Genomic DNA, 17,830 nt, shown 5'->3' on the forward strand with positions numbered 1-17,830 from the left:
TGGGAGAAAACGTGATGTGAACACAGCCTAAGGCTGGGTTCACATCACGTTTTTGCCATACTGTTTTCAATCCGTTTTTCTAAAGAAAACCGTATGGCAAAAAAAACGGATGGAACAGTATGGGAAAAAGTAAACCGTATGCGTTTTTAAACTGTATACTGTTTTTAAAAGTGCATACAGTTCCGTCCGTTTTTATAAAAAAAAGAAAACATACGTTTTTGATAATTTTGTCCATTTTAAATGGGAGGGGTGTTCGGTGGGGATTTTAAGATGCAAATGCGCGTATGCGGTTTCAGTAGGGTTTTTAAACCGGAGACAAAAACATGGTCAACCACGGTTTTGACTCCGGTTTAAAAACCGTACTGCAACCGCATACGTTTTTTTTTTTTTTTTTTTTTTTTTTTAACATGGACGTCAATGGGAAACGCACATGTATACAGTTCCATATGGGAAACCGTATACGGTTTTTACTTTGCACATGCGCATTTGCATCCTAAAGTCCCCACCCAACACCCCTCCCATTAAAAATTGACAAAATTATCAAAAACTTGTGTTTTGTTTTTTTTATAAAAACAGACGGAAATGTATGCAGTTTTAAAAACAGTATACAGTTTAAAAACGCATATGGTATACTTTTTCCCATACTGTTCCATCCCTTTTTTTTGCCATACGGTTTTCTTAAGTAAAACGGATTGAAAACAGTATGGCAAAAACGTGATGTGAACCCAGCCTAAGGCTGAATCCAGCTTTTGCTAAAGCTTATCTTTACTTAGGGTGTTACTTTAGATTTAAGATGTGTACTTTTACACATCAGCACTTGCAAGCCAAAACCAGGTGTGGAACACACACAGAGTAACGGTATAATGTGTCTTGGACCCACTCCTTTGACCTACAAATATGCGGGGTCGGTGGAAGGATTTTTGGCCGCCCTAGGCTAAAGTTAATTTTGCTGCACCATGGCTCCGCCCAATGTCTCCGCCCTTTGACCCGCCCCTTTTTCACCGCTCTACCTATTTAATGGGGTACTCCACTGCTCAGCCTTTGGAACAAAATGTTCCGAATGCTTAGAGCCGGCGCCGGGAGCTCGTGATGTCATAGCCCCTCCAGGGCTATGATGTCACAAGCTCCCAGCGCCAGCTCCCAAACGCTGAACAGCAGAGTACCCCTTTAATGATTTTTGCTGTAAGCTACCAAGACATGCAGGGATATGTAATTCTGCACTGAACTCAAACTAGTAAGCTCTCCATTTATAGAAAAACTACAAGTTCCAGCATGCTTTGAGAGTTAGAGGCTGTCTGTTGCTGTCAGGGCATGCTGGGAGTTGCAGTTTTGCAACAATCGCAGAGCCCCAGGTTAGAGATCTACATTGAAAACACCCTCCCAATGGATAAATGAAACCGGAGACAAAGGAGCCGCTTATCAGCTCGCACTACAGAGGTGAGCCCCTGTACAGTTTTATATCATCAAACTCACATATCTTCTAACGCTGGTTTGACATATATCAGGCATTCTGCATAATTTCCCTCAAGGCCTGCACCGGTGGGAAACTGATGCTAGAACTGATCCCATGAATTTGAAAAGGACCGTTCAAATTCATCCAGCGCCTCAATTTTGACGCTGCATGGTTGGACATGCCAGAGGGCACCGGACAGGGGAACACAGCTTGATGCCCAGAAACAATGGACGCCAGATGCCATACAAATGATGACAAGTTGTCATCAGTCATGGTATCAGCTGAGTCGGATCTAGGCTGAGTTCACCTAGCTCGGATGCAGGACATATGTAAAATAAGCACTGATGAAGCAGTGAGATAATAATAAAACGTCACATTTATTTCTCCATTTAAAAAAAGGTATTGACGAAAAAAATTTAAGAAAGAAAAAATGTATAAATTCACACAAGGCAATCAAACTATGGTGAATAACAAAAAGTGTGCACAAAAATTTTTCTTTAAGACACAATAAAAGTTCGGCCACCAACTGCTGTAGGTAGTAGCACCCTGATTATGATTTAACCATATCCCGCTGAGCAAACCTATAGCGTGGGCAGGAGAGGGATACCTTAGGTGTAGATTTCAATTTCACAGTCATATATTGTTTCACACCAAAGTACACAGGATTTCCATAAAAAAGATAAAATCACTTGCAAATGCTGAGAATAGTACAATGCCGACCTGCAAGGTGTCTTGTGCTCCTGTTCACACAGTCCGGTACCGCAGGGTATCACAATTCACACCTAGGTAATTTTTTTTTAGCAGCAGAAGGTCATATTTAAAGTCACAGTCCATCTCAGGCAGTGATAGGATATATAAACAAAGAAAAGTTAAACCTGGTATCCCGGGCTTGCTTCGTACGGATGTGGCTCATTAAGAGCAGTGTTTCCTCCGGGTGGATTGCAGTCCTTACGGTGGTTCAGAGGTCCGTATCGAATCCTGCCGGTGTGCTCAGCGTATTAAGGTGCTTTGTTTTGGACATCAGTCCTGTAGGCATACAGTCCATGCAGTTGGTTGTAGATAATGCAAATTCTGTTGCGGATTCAACGCGTTTCTTGCTGTTAGTCTCATCAAGAATCGTTATTTATACAGCATTTGGATTCTTTAGAAGGAAATATTTAGGCTCTCTGTCATGAGATGCCGCATACAGCTCTGATGGCAACCGTAACATAGGACATATGTAAACCCAGTCTAAGGGTACATTCAGACGTGCGGCTTTTCGCTGCGTATTTCACTGCGGATCCGCCGCTGAAGGACCTCCTATATGCTGCCTTTATATGTGCCTGCTCAGAGCGGCAATATGCCGCTACGAGCGTCTGCTCGTAGCGGCATATTGCCGCTCTGAGCAGGCACATATAAAGGCAGCATATAGGAGGTCCTTCAGCGGCGGATCCGCAGTGAAATACGCAGCGAAAATCCGCACGTCTGAATGTACCCTTAGACTGGGTTTACATATGTCCTATGTTACGGCTGCCATCAGAGCTGTATGCGGCATCTCATGACAGAGAGCCTAAATATTTAGGCTGCGATGTGCGAGTCACCGCGTGCATGCGCATTATACTCTCACATCGCGGCAGCTCTCGGACTAGCTCATTGAGCAGGGGAAGCGGCCACGATGTGTGCGAGTACACCGCACATGCGCGGCGACTCGCTCATTGCAGTGTGTCTGCTCGGAGCGCCGTATTGCCGCTCTGAGCAGGCACATTTAAGGGCACCATACAGAGGTCCTTCAGCGGCGGATCTGCAGCGTAAAATACACTGTAAATCCGCACGTGTGAACGTACCCTTACAGTGAGTCACCCAGGATGAGCAACCCATGACATCCCAACTCTTCCTGCTGAGAATAATGAATACACTCCATGGGTCATGTGCATTGTGTCTGGCTCACAGAGTATAAGGGGGCGTTCACAAAAGTACACAAACGTATTACGTTTCAAACTCACAGTGTGTTTCTATTGCACTGCTGTATAGCACTGCTGTACTCCAATAATGGGAGCCCCTGCTCTGTACTAGCTGTGTCCGCAATTAGTTTGGTGCCTTTTGGCTGAGCAGGAGGTATAAATTGTATACCTCTTACTCGGACAGTTAAACACTTAAGGACACAGGGATTTCTTTTTATTTTTGCACTTACGTGCCACCAATTGTAATGACATCACTATTTTAACAAAAAATCTATAGTGAAACCAATATTATCTTTATTCTGTAGGCCCATACGATTACAACAATTCCAAACTTAAATAGGTTTGATATTGTACTACCCTTAAAAAATCTGGGGGAGATTTACCAAAACCTGTCCAGAGGAAATGTTGCTGAGTTACCCATAGCAACCAATCAGATTGCTTCATTTTTCAGAGGCCTTTTCAAAAATGGAAGTGATCTGATTGGTTGCTATGGGCAACTCAGCATCTTTTCCTCTGGACAGGTTATGATAAATCTCCTCCTATAAAATTTTTGTACGATAATAGGTTTGCCTAAAATTGTTCTCTTCTAACCCCTATGCCAGTGTTTCCCAACCAGGCTGCCAACAGCTGTTGCAAAGCTACAACTCCCAGCATGCCCGGACAGCCTTTGACTGTCCGGGCATGCTGTGAGTTGTAGTTTTGCAACAGCTGGAGGCACCCTGGTTGAGAAACACTGCCCTATGCTATAATTCTCTTATTTTCTGTCCTCCCTGAGCTCGCTTGCTCTTTCTGAGTGTTGCTGTGTAAGAGTGGGCTTGAAAGAGGAGCTTCAAAAACAGGAGTTTGAAAGCAGGAGGTTGAGATCGCTGTGAGTGTTCATTTCTGAACCCACTAGGTAATTTTGACTGTCTGTTTTTGCCTATACATTTGTGAAATCCCCATAACTAGATGGCCTCTATGTTGGAAAATGCAGTCCGGTGTACATCCTGCGCGATGTATGCAATCCTTGAGCAGCAGTTCGAGGGTGCATACTGCCGTGTGAGATGTGAGCGAGTTGTTCATTTGGAAGCCCAGATCCTGGATCTAGAGGAACAGCTTGCAACATTGAGACGCATTGACAACCCGGAGAAGAGTCTCCTGCTCACTGAGCAGGTACTCTCTGGGGTAGAGGTGGGGGAGGATAGTGGGACGGAGTTGCAGGACAGTCAGGCAGCTACAGTTAGAAAGCGGGGTAGGGGAAAAAGTGTCAGGGAGGCTAGTCCTGAACTGGAACACCCCAACAAGTTTGCCCGCTTGGCAGAGGAGGGGGATGCCATTACAGAGCTAGCAGAACTGCAGCAGGATACTGCCTCTGACCACCAGGGGGGTGTCTGCTCCAGTAAGCAGGGAGGGAGGAGTGCAGGGCAGGCCCGACAGGTACTAGTGGTGGGGGACTCAATTATTAGGGGGACAGACACGGCGATCTGTCACAAAGACCGGGATCGCCGAACAGTGTGTTGGCTGCCTGGCGCACGAGTTCGGCACATCGCGGATTGGGTTGACAGGTTGCTGGGCGGGGCTGGAGAGGACCCAGCAGTCATGGTACATATTGGTACCAATGACAAAGTAAAAGGTAGGTGGAGTGTCCTTAAAAATGATTTCAGGGACTTAGGCCGCAAGCTTAAGGCAAGGACCTCCAAGGTAGTATTTTCTGAAATACTGACAGTACCACGAGCCACACCAGAGAGGCAGCGGGAGATTAGGGAGGTAAACAAGTGGCTCAGAATCTTGTGTAGGAAGGAGGGGTTTGGGTTCATGGAGAACTGGGCTGACTTCACTGTCGGCTACCGGCTCTACCGTAGGGACGTGCTGCACCTCAATGGGGAGGGTGCAGCTGTGCTTGGAGCGAAGATGGCTAGAAGGCTGGAGGAGTGTTTAAACTAGGGACTTGGGGGGAGGGAACCTACAGCAAAGAGGGGGAAGATAGTGTAGATAGAGAGCGGGGACTTAATAATGTACCTGGGGGTGGAGCGGAGGGAGGGGTTAGAATATTTAATAGGAATAGGCTTCATAGGAAAATAAAACTTACACCCTTGAATCCCATTAACCCCAATAACATAAAGGATGGAAATGTAAAGTGTATGTTCACAAATGCCAGAAGCCTAGCAAATAAAATTGGGGAGCTTGAGGCCTTGATAATGGAGGAACATATTGATATAGTTGGGGTCACCGAGACATGGCTGGACTCCTCGCATGACTGGGCTGTCAATCTGCAGGGGTTTACATTGTTTCGCAAGGATAGAATGAACAGAAAAGGTGGTGGAGTCTGTCTGTATGTAAGAAGTGGTATGAAAGTCAGTGTGAACGATGCCATAGTGTGTGATGATTCTGCAAGGCGCATATGGTGCCAATCTTCAAAAAGGGCTCTAGGTCATCCCCAGGAAACTATAGACCGGTAAGTCTAACGTGCATTGTGGGTAAATTGTTTGAAGGACTTATAAGGGATTACATACAGGAATACATAGGGATAATAGTATTATAAGTAGGGATCGACCGATTATCGGTATGGCCGATATTATCGGCCGATAATCACGATTTTGGGCACTATCGGTATCGGCAATTATCTTGCCGATAAGCCGATAATGCCCCGCCCCCCGCACCGCGACCGCCACCCCCTCGACCCGCAGCACCGCACCGCCGACCCACCACACCACGTCGCACCCCCCACCGTGATGCTAGGCGGTATACCGGTATGGATTTTTTCCCATACCGCTATACCGGTCGGGCCCCTCCCCCAACCTCCCAGTCAATAAAAAAATTAAACTTACCCGTAATGGGGGTGATCCGGGCCATCCATCCATCGTTCCTGTAGAGTCCGGGGGCGTTCCGGGTGGTCCGGTCCGGGCTCTCCTTCTCCCACCGTCTTCTTCTCCACTCCGGGCAGGCTCCGGCCTAGTACGCTGCATAGACGCCACTACGCCGTGACATCAGGTGCGTCGCTGCGCACGGGCGTCACTGCGCAGCGGCGTCTATGCAGCGCACTAGGCCGGAGCCTGCCGGGAGTGGAGAAGATGACCTCCGGAGAAGAAGGACAGCCCGGACCGGACCACCCTCCACCCGGAACGCCCCCGGACACTACAGGAACGATGGATGGATGGCCCGGACCACCCTGACAGGTAGGGGGAGAGAAGCGGGTGGTGGCGGCGGTGGCCTATGGCCCCGCAAAAGCCACTGCAGATCATTGATTTAAAGCGCCCGCTTTAAATCAATGATCTGCAGCGGTGTCGCAGGGGGTTAAATAGCCGATAACTTATACCGGAATATCGTTATAAGTTATCGGCTATCGGCCCTAACCTGCACCGATTATCGGTATCGGCCCTAAAAAAACTATATCGGTCGATCCCTAATTATAAGTGATAACCAGCATGGGTTTACTAAGGATAGAAGTTGTTAAACCAATCTAATTTGCTTTTATGAAGAAGTGAGTAGAAGCCTTGACAGAGGAATGGCTGTGGATCTAGTGTTTCTGGATTTTGCTAAAGCGTTTGATACTGTCCCTCAGACGTCTGACAGGTAAGTTAAAGTCTTTGAGTTTGGAAACTTTAGTTTGTAACTGGATTGAACACTGGCTCATGGATCGTACCCAGAGAGTGGTGGTCAATGATTCGTACTCTGATTGGTCCCCAGTTATTAGTGGTGTACCCCAAGGTTTAGTACTAGGCCCGCTGTTGTTTAATTTATTTATCAATGATATAGAGGATGGCATTAACAGCTCTGTTTCTATCTTTGCAGATGACACCAAGCTTTGTAGCATGGTACAGTCTATAGAGGATGTGTATAGGTTACAAGATGACTTGGATAGATAAGTGTCTGGGCATCCACTTGGCAAATGAGGTTCAATGTGCATAAATGTAAAGTTATGCATCTGGGTACTAATAACATGCATGCGTCGTATGTCTTAAGGGGGATTAAACTGGCAGAGTCACTGGTAGAGAAGGATCTGGGTGTGCTTGTAGATCACAGACTACAGAATAGCATGCAATGTCAGGCTGCTGCTTCCAAGGCCAGCAGGATGTTGTCATGTATAAAAAGAGGCATGGACTCGAGGGACAGGGACATAATACTCCCCCTTTATAAAGCATTGGTACAGCCTCACCTGGAATATGCTGTTCAGTTTTGGGCACCAGTCCAAAAAAGGGACACTGTGGAGCTGGAAAAGGTGCAGAGACGCAAGACTAAACTAATATGGGGCATGGAACATCTTAGTTATGAGGAGCGATTAAAGGAGTTACAATTGTTTAGTCTTGAGACGTTTAAGGGGGGATATGATAAATGTATATAAGTATATTAATGGCCCATACAAAAAATATGGAGGAAAACTGTTCAAGGTTAAACCCCCCCAAAGGACGAGGGGGCACTCCATCCGTCTGGAGAAGGAAAGGTTTAGTCTCAAGGGGCGACACGCCTTCTTTACCATAAGAACTGTGAACTTATGGAACAGTCTACCTCAGGAACTGGTCACAGCAGGAAAATTTAACAGCTTTAAAACAGGGTTAGATGCATTCCTGGAACAAAATAACATTAATGCTTCTGAAGAAAAATAAAATCCCATCCCTTCCCCAATATCGCGCCACACCCCTACCCTTCAATTCCCTGGTTGAACTTGATGGACGTATGTCTTTTTTCATCCGTACTAACTATGTAACATTGCTGTTTGAGGTCTCATTTTTGCACCGTGATCTGATCTGAGTTTTAGATCACTTTTTTTTCCTGGTATATGAAGTGACCAATAATGCATACACTGGACAATCCTATGCCATTGAACAGCATTAATCAGTGTTATCGGCGCTTATTTACCAGCATTTGGGTAAGAAGCGTGCTCAGCTGGAGCAGGACTAGGGCATACATGTACGCTGGATATCCTTAAGAAATTAAATAGCAAAGCTGTATACATGGGGCGCATGCAGCCAGCCAACATGGTGTGGTCCCGGGTGTGGTGGCATATGTGCAATTATGTGTGATTTTTGCAGAAGTTGCACATAATACATCCTGGTGTGAGAAATAGCACACTGTGTTGGTCTGTCACTGCCTGAGCCTGACTGTCTCTAGTCTGTCAGACTGGCTTCGTCGGCGCCTGGGATGGGGTGGTATAGAGCAGACAATAACTGAATCAATGTGGAAGCCACTGGGGGCACAGTGTCTGCTGGGGCACGAATCACCAACTCCCTGCAACATTTGTGAGACACCATACCAGCAACAACTCTCAATGTCTTCACGGAGTGGGAGCACTATTCTTCATGCACACAGACAGAACAATCAAAGCACTCCGTGCATGCAGAAGTTACACAGTGACAGTGGGGGGTGCTGTGCTGCTGATGCAAAAGTGTGCTATAGGCAATGCCTACTTCGCCTATAGTAAGAACCGGCACTGCAAATACGATGTAAAATACTGACTTAAAATACTTTGTTCTTGCTTGGGCAATATTTTTTGTGGCCACTGCCATCTGGAGAAAATAAATTTGTCATGTTTTATGTAATGGATTACAATGTAATTTTAAAAGTTCTGTTATTCTTTTATTTACTCTTTCAAATCAGCTGACAAAGTCATACCTTAAGATGCTGTTAGCATTACATATAACATTACATACAGTAATTACAAGATGGCAAACTTGTACTTATCAATGAATATAGTAACAAAAACCATCTTCAATGATTGTGAAAACAGTGCACCATCTATAGAAAATAGGCACATGCAGTACGTCATGTCTTATAGGTCTAACATGTACATAATTGCACCAAGTACATTGCATATTTTCTGTAAATTCACTGATGCAAATTTGCACAATTTGGTGTGGATTTCCTGATGGGGTTTTCAGTGCAAAAATGCTGCAAATGGATGTACCCTCAATGGGGCTTTCTGACAGATTAAAATTAGGATTTTTCTTATATTAAAATATCAAGTACTTGCCAGTTAAATTCATTTTCCAACACTTGAGAGATTCCTGCCAATCTTTTCTTTGCTTACAGGCAGCAGTGATCACGCATCAATGGTCAGTGAAGCCAGGAAGTATGGCTTGTGTCCACTAAAGGCAGTGATTGGATGCAGCATCATTTGAGAAAAAATGTCATTGCGGCTGCCTGTAAAAGACTGAGAGAAACTGCAGCAGGATCTGTGTTGGATCAGTGGAAATTGAATAGGAGAGTACAGTTTGCTATATGAGAAGATTTGTGCCCTCCCTCCTCCAAACTACCAGACAAGCTGTTTAAATGGTTTAAATAATGCTCTTTGTTTAAATCAAAAATGGTAAGTTTTCTGAACTGTGCAAAATGCTTGGCAAGAATGTTTACCTGATGCTTCCATCTTTCCATATTTTTCTTCCTACATTCTCCACTGAAACCAATATGTATTTTACAGTGAACAGTAGTAGCTTCAATGGGAGCTGCTTTACCACCACTTTAGGTGGGTTAATGTTCACACAATGGAAACGGCATAATAAATACAAAACAAAGTAAAGTCAAGGTTATTAGTCCAATGATGCAGAAGCATTGCATACATCAGAGAACATAGTTAATCCAGACAGCTATAAAGCACACAATAATCTGATTAGCTTCACATGTGGTTAAAACAGTAGTTGCTATAACAAGACTTAAAATGTTACTTATTGTTATGTAAGCCATGCACCTTTAATCATCTTATCCTTGTGGTACTAAAGGGATACTCCATTGGAAAAATCAAGGAAGGAGATCTTTGTGGAACCCAAAGATCCTCGAGAGTCAGTAGGAAAGATGAACGTCTGGTGAGAGTGCTCCTGGCTACAAATAAAAATGAATTATATTTGAAGCCAGAAGCGCCAGCTCCAGAGGCCCATCTTTCCTACAGACTTCCGAGGGTCTCATTCCTTGACACATATCTGTTTTTTATAAAATACTATAAATGTATAGTATCTATTGGGCAGTAGTCACCCACTTTAATTAAAGTGATACGGTCATTGAAAAATATTCCTTGTCAGCCATCACCTTTAAAGTGTTACTGCCATTAGTAAAAAATAGAAGTGCGCTTCACTCCCCGGTATGGTGCTCAGTCACTATGCAAGCGACAGGCTCCATTATAGGCTATAATGGATCCTTTCGCTAGTAAAGTGACTGACTGAGCTCCAAGCTGGGAAAGGGGTGGAGGGGTGCACATTGATATTTCTAGGGACTGAGACCCAATCGACCAAAACTTTGGATAAGTCAGCATGACATGCCAAAAGTTTTTTTTTTTATGACAATAACACTTTAACACCTTAAGGACACAGGATGTAAAGGTACTTAACGCACCAGGACATACATTTACTTCCTGTACATGACACGAGCACCGGAGCAGTGCTTGCATCATGCACGGCAGGTTCTGGCTGCTATTAGCAGCCAGGGACTGCCGGTAATGGCTGGCATCAGTGATTGCGCTGATGTCCGCAATTAACCCCTCAGATGCTGGTATCAATACAGATCACAGCATCTACAGCAATCCGCAATTTGAGAGGATGATCAGATCGCCCGCAGCAAAAAATGGGCAAAGCATTGAACAGTGTATGCAATCTAATGATTGCATGTAATAGCCCCTTATGGGACAAAAAAAATTGTGTAAAAAATTTTTTTTTTTTATCTTAAATGTGATTTAACCCCTTGCCACAAATGGACGTACATTCACGTCTATTTGATGCTCCCGAGGTATGACAGCTGAGCATGCATCATACCCGGTGGGTCCCGATTGCTATATTGCCAATCGGGCTGATCTCCAACATTAACCCTTTAGACGCGGAGATCAAACTTGATCACTGCGTTTAAAACAAAAGTACAGCTTGCAGAATGTGAGGAGGATCCCTACCTAGCTCCTTGATGTCTGATTGCCGAATGACTGTTCCGTGCCTGAGATCCAGTTGAGCGGCGATAACACTGATCCATGCCATGCTATTGCCTGGCAGTGAACAGTGTAAGAGATCAGAGTGTATAGAACATTGCAATAAAAAAAAAAAAAAAAAAATAAAAGTTAATAAATGTGATTTAACCTTTTCCCTAATAAAAGTCAGAATCACTCCCCTTTTCCCATTTAAAAAAAAATAGTGTAAATAAAAATAAACATATGTGGTATTGCTGCGTGAGTAAATGTCCGAACTTTAAAAATACATTGTTCATTAAATTGCGCGGTCAATGGCGTACACGTAAAATATTCCAAAGTCCAAAATCGCGTATTTTTTGTCACTTTTTATACCATATAAAAGTGAATAAAAAGTGATCAAAAAAAGTCAGATCAAAACAAACATAGTACCAATAAAAACTTGAGAAAAATTAGCCATCATATCGCCCTTTTTACGGAAATATAAAAAAGTTATAGGGGTCAGAAGAGGATATTTGTCAACGTATTAATTTTGGTGCATGTAGTTATGATTTTTATTTTATAGTAAAATAAAATCAAACCTATATAAATTGGGTATCCTTGCAACTGTATGGACCTACAGAATAAATTTAAAGTGCAATTTTTACCAAAAACTGCACTACGTAGAAACAGAAGGCGCTAAAAATTTTCGCCGTAGATTTTGTGGTGAAATTATTACGGTAATGGTATTACAAAGTAACATTGTTGGCACAAAGAACAAGCCCTCATATGGATTTTTAGGTGGAAAATTGAAAATGTTATGATTTTTAGAAGGTGGAGGTGGAAAAAACTAAAAAGTGCAAAAATGAAAAACTGCCAAAGAGTTTGATAAAAGTTTGAATCACCCATTTAAAAAACAATTTAAAAAAAAACATACGTGGTATCGCCGCATGTGTAAATGTCCAAACTATAAAAATATAATGTTTGTCCAGAATTAGGTATTTTGGTCACTCTGTATACACAATTTTTTTTTTTTTTTTTATAAAAAGCAATCAAAAAGTCCCAGCAAAACATAGGTAGTACAGTTAAAAACTACAGATCACTGTGCAAAAAAAACAGCCCAGTATACAGAAAAATAAAGTTATAGGGGTCAGAAAAGGACATTTTGTGGCATACTAATTTTCTTACAAAAAGTTTTTTTTTCCACTAGCAAAATAAAACAAAACCTATATAAAATGGGTATTGTTGTAATCGTATGGACCTTCAAAATAAAGATAAAGTGGCTCAGATTTATCAAACTGTTTGAGAGAGAAAAAAATAGAGATTTTCCCACAGCAACCAATCACAGCTCAGCTAGCGAGCTCAGGTAAAGTGAAAGCTGAGCTGTGATTGGTTGTTGTGGGAAAATCACAATTTTTTGGGCCAATGTGTAATTTTTACCGAAAAGTGCAGTACGTAGAAATGCAGGAACCAGTTCACATTGTCCGTTTTGTATAATGTGAACAGAGCCTTCTGGCAGTGTCTACCCAGACAGTGAGACTCCAGCTGTTGCTAAACTACAACTCCCAGCATGCCCAGACAGCCAAAGGCTGTCTGGTCATGCTGGGAGTTGTAGTTTTGCACCAATTGGTGGCTCCCTGTTTGGGTAGACATTGCATCATGGGTGCTCTCCCCAGCGGACAGCGCCAAAAATGTCATAACCAATTTTTTGTGGGTTTTTTTCTTCTCGTTTCAGATCCGTGTATGCAGAGGATTACGGCGGATTCGATGGATTACGGCAGATAAATTTTTTTTCTTTTAATAAAATGGTTAACGAGGGCTGTGGGGGAGTGTTTTTTTTATAAAATAATTTTTCCAATGTGTTGTGGTTTTTTCCTATTGAATTTTCAGGCTTAGTAGTGGAAGCCAGTCTTTTGACGGAATCCATTACTAAGCCAGGGCTTAGCTCTAGCCCTAAAAACACCAATTATTACCCCGGTACCCACCGCCACAGGGAAGAGCCGGTACCAACAGGCCGGGAGCGTCAAAAATGGCGCTCCTGAGCCTACGCGGTAACAGGCTGGCGTTATTTAGGCTGGGGAGGGCCAGTAACAATGGTCCTCGCCCACCCTGGCAACGTCAGGCTGTTGCTGTTTGGTTGGTATTGTGCTGAGAATGAAAATACGGGGAACCCTATACATTTTTTTAAAATTTAAATAAATAAATTAAAAAAACGCATAGGGTTCCCCGTATTTTCATTCTCAGCACAATACCAACCAAACAGCAACAGCCTGACGTTACCAGGGTGGGCGAGGACCATTGTTCCTGGCCCTCCCCTGCCTAAATAACGCCAGCCTGTTACCGCCTAGGCACAGGAGCGACATTTTTTATGCTCCGGGCCTGTTGGTACCGGCTTTTCCCGACACCCCTGTGGCGGTGGGTACCGGGGTAATAATTGGGGGTTAGCACTAGCTGTTTTTGGGGCTAGCGCTAAGCCCTGGCTTAGTAATGGATTCCGTCAAAAACACCAGCTTACACTACTAAGCCTGAAAATTCAATAAAAAAAATAAAAAAAACACAACATCTTGGAAAAATTATTTTATTTTAAAAAACACTCCGCCACAGCCCTCGTTAACCATTTTATTAAAAGAAAAAAAATTAATCCGCCGTAATTAATCGAATCCACTGTAATCCTCTGCATACACGGATCTGAAGCGAGAAGAAAAAAAAAACACAAAAAATTGGTTATGACATTTTTGGCGCTGTCCGCTGGGGAGAGCACCCATGATGCAATGCCTACCCAAACAGGGAGCCACCAATTGATGCAAAACTACAACTCCCAGCATGACCAGACAGCCTTTGGCTGTCTGGGCATGCTGGGAGTTGTAGTTTAGCAACAGCTGGAGTCTCACTGTCTGGGTAGACACTGCCAGAAGGCTCTGTTAACATTATACAAAACGGACAATGTGAACAGAGCTTCAGATTTACTAGCCTGGTTCCCTTCTGTAGCTCCGCCCCCTAATTACATCATCATTAGGGGGCGGAGCTACACGGACCTGCCCGGGACTCGAGGGCAGTAAGCGGACTTCGTCTTCTGTATACACTATATACAGCTATCTATAGATAGCTGTAAATACTGTATACTGCCCAAACGGCTATAGGAGCAGGGAGTCCTGTCAGTATAATGACAGGATTCCCGTCTCCTGTACAGTATACACGGGTACACTATGCTCCCCTGTATACTATACTACCGGGGAGGCGAGTAGTGATGCTGTACATCACTCCTGATCTCCTTACACTCTGTGGACCGGGCGCTCAGCATCCGACCCACAGAGTGGTACCCTGAAGGCAGTGAGAAAACTGCCACAGGGGACAAAACTAGCTATTTCCACACACCAGGGAAAACGCCAGAAAAAACACCAGAAAAACTGCCAACATGCAAGGAAAATTCGTGGCAGTTTTCCTTGCAGTTTTTCCTGGCATTTTTGCTGGTGGGAAAAAATCTCAGTGGAGTCCTAGCCTAATAGCGTTTTTTTTCTTTCAATTTTGCCTCACAAATAATTTGTTTTGGCTACACCGTACATTTTGTGGCACAATGGTTGATGTCATTACAAAGTGCAATAAGTCCTGCAAACAAGATCGAAAATTTATGAAAAATTTGAAGAGTCATTGATTTTAAAAGGTGGAGAAGGAGAAAATGTTAACACAAAAAAAATCGCTGCATCATTAACCCCTTAACGACGCAGGACGTATATTTAAGTCCTGCGCCGGCTCCCGCGATATGAAGCGGGATGGCGCCGCGATCCCGCATCATATCGCGTCGGTCCCGGCGCTAATCAACGGCCGGGACCCGCGGCTAATACCACACATCGCCGATCGCGGCGATGTGCGGTATTAACCCTTTAGAAGCGGCGGTCAAAGCTGAAAGTGACCCGGCTGCTCAGTTGGGCTGTTCGGGACCGCCGCGGTGAAATCGCGGCGTCCTGAACAGCTGATCGGACACCTGCCTCCCCGGTGTCCGATCGACGAACGACTGCTCCGTGCCTGAGATCCAGGCAGGAGCAGTCAAGCGCCGATAATGCTGATCACAGGCGTGTTAATACACGCCAGTGATCAGCATAGGAGATCAGTGTGTGCAGTGTTATAGGTCCCTATGGGACCTATAACACTGCAAAAAATTTTTAAAAAAAGTGTTAATAAAGGTAATTTAACCCCTTCCCTAATAAAAGTTTTAATCACCCCCCTTTTCCCATAAAAAAATAAAACAGTGTAAAAAAAATAAAAAATAAACATATGTGGTATCGCCGCGTGCGCAAATGTCCGAACTATAAAAATATATCATTAATTAAGCCGTACGGTCAATGGCGTACGCGCAAAAAAATTCCAAAGTCCAAAAAAGCGTATTTTGGTCACTTTTTATACCATTAAAAAATGAATAAAAAGTGATCAAAAAGTTCGATCAAAACAAAAATCATACCGTTAAAAACTTCAGATCACGGCGCAAAAAATGAGTCCTCATACCGCCCCGTACGTGGAAAAATAAAAAAGTTATAGGGGTCAGAAGATGACATTTTTAAACGTATAAATTTTCCTGCATGTTATGATTTTTTCCAGAAGTGCGACAAAATCAAACCTATATAAGTAGGGTATCATTTTAACCGTATGGACCTACAGAATAATGATAAGGTGTGATTTTTTACCGAAATATGCACTGCGTAGAAACGGAAGCCCCCAAAAGTTACAAAATGGCTTTTTTTTAAATTTTGTCGCACAATGATTTTTTTTTCCGTTTCGCCGTGCATTTTTGGGTAAAATTACTAATCTCACTGCAAAGTAGAATTGGCGACGCAAAAAATAAGCCATAATATGGATTTTTAGGTGGAAAATTGAAAGGGTTATGATTTTTAAAAGGTAAGGAGGAAAAAACGAAAGTGCAAAAACGGAAAAACCCTGAGTCCTTAAGGGGTTAAGAATATCAGTTTGTTTTTGTTGTTGTTTTTTTTTTGTCTTTTGTTTTTTTTCCTTCTTGCCTTTTAAGAGCCATAATGCCACACATTGTACTTTATAATGACATCACTCATTTTAACACAAAATCCCCAAAAATTATTTGTGGGGCAAAATTGAAAAAAATAAATAAAAAACACAAAAACTGAATTTTGTTACTTTTGGGGGCTTCAGTGTCTACGCAGTGCCCTTTTTGATAAAAAAATCTTTATTCTGTGGGTTTCATGAATGTTATATTTTAATAGTTCAGTCACTAAGGTTCAGTGTTATCGGCACACCATTGCTACTGACTGCTGGCAGGATTGGAGCGTCAATCGAATGAGCCAGAGGCAGATAGCTCTCCGCTTGTGCTCTCAACTATTTGGGACCCTGCGATTGTTACGGTGGTTCTAATCAGCTCCATTTGATAGTAAATACAATTCATTACTTTTTGTATTTATTTATTTTTATATTTGTCCATATATTTTTCGGATATGTTTCTCCTGTAATTGTTATATCACATTACATATTCCAAATGTTCCCTCCCTTTCTTGTAACAATGTAACAAACTACGTCTCTCCTATAAAATACCCATTCCCTGTCATGCCTGATGAAGCTGCTTTCCTGCAACAAAAAGCATTGCATCTTGGGAAATAAATTACCTTGTTTTATCTGATCTCCATTCCTTTTGTATCCACGTGAAGCGGGCGTTCTTCTTGAAGCCAAACCGATTGAATATCATTGTCATTTCCCTGTTTTAGATGCTGCAATAAACTTTAATGTCAGCGTCTAAAGGGTTAATGCTGGACATCGGCCTGATTGGCATTAGCTATGAGTCCAGGCTGCTGATAGCAAGGGAGTACGCTCAATGTCCTTAATGTGATAACTGTGGTTTTCTGGTTGTAGGTAAGAAATATGGAATCAATGTACTTTTTCTTCCTTAAAATATGTGAACCAGAATTTCTGCAGCAATTTGTTGCAGATGACATCTGTTAAACTCTCTTCCACTTTGCAAGTTCTGTAATACACACAAGATTTTGTCTTCAAATCTGCAATGTCCTCTGAACACACCCCAAAACTACATAATACTCTGTGATGTATCATGACATACAGTGACAAGGAATGTGACCTGTTTAGATATTTATCTTTTGAGGCCTTACCTGAAGCTATAAATAGAAAACACAGAGAAAATAACAATACACCAGAGTATGAGTGATGGAAATTCCCTCAAGTAAACTTACAGTATTTTTACTGACTCTTATGCAAGAAGATCCAGTGATAGCACTTTGATAGAACTGAAATTCCAACTGATTGACTACAGGTTTTTCTACAGTAACATATTAAGCACCTTTTACACTGGGTGATTATCAGGCAAACAGACCATTTATGGCCCCATGTAAAAGACACACAAAATCAGCTGACCAATGAGCAATCGCTTGGGATGGTGCAGCCCCAACAATCATAGTTAGGTGGCCACACATCTTGTGTAAACAGCCATGTGTGCACTACACTAAGTGAAGAGCCAGCAATCATTTGTGTTGTCCTGCCACACAATAACAGCCATGTAAAAAGCTCCTTAGGGGTTATCCAAGAATAGAAAAACTGAGCTAATTTCTGCCAGAAACTGCACCATACCCATCC

The 17,830-nt window shown here is 43.0% G+C and overlaps 1 protein-coding gene across 7 annotated transcripts in view; it reads right to left on the reverse strand.

The window, feature by feature from the left end:
• The window catches only part of NOX1 (NADPH oxidase 1), a 182,202-nt gene that overhangs the window by 147,067 nt on the left and 17,305 nt on the right, over nt 1-17,830 (reverse strand). The window contains exon 5 of one of the 7 annotated variants that reach the window (XM_056541279.1): nt 2,329-2,479. The exons of 4 other annotated variants lie outside the window; for them this stretch is intronic. The gene's annotated coding sequence lies outside the window, so the exon portion shown is untranslated. Of the gene's footprint in view, nt 1-2,328; nt 2,539-16,851; nt 17,208-17,830 lie in introns of those variants that run through there. 2 more of the 7 variants (XM_056541284.1, XM_056541283.1) reach the window with 2 other exon arrangements.

This window comes from Hyla sarda, chromosome 9, assembly GCF_029499605.1.
Source record: "Hyla sarda isolate aHylSar1 chromosome 9, aHylSar1.hap1, whole genome shotgun sequence".
NCBI lineage: Eukaryota > Metazoa > Chordata > Amphibia > Anura > Hylidae > Hyla > Hyla sarda.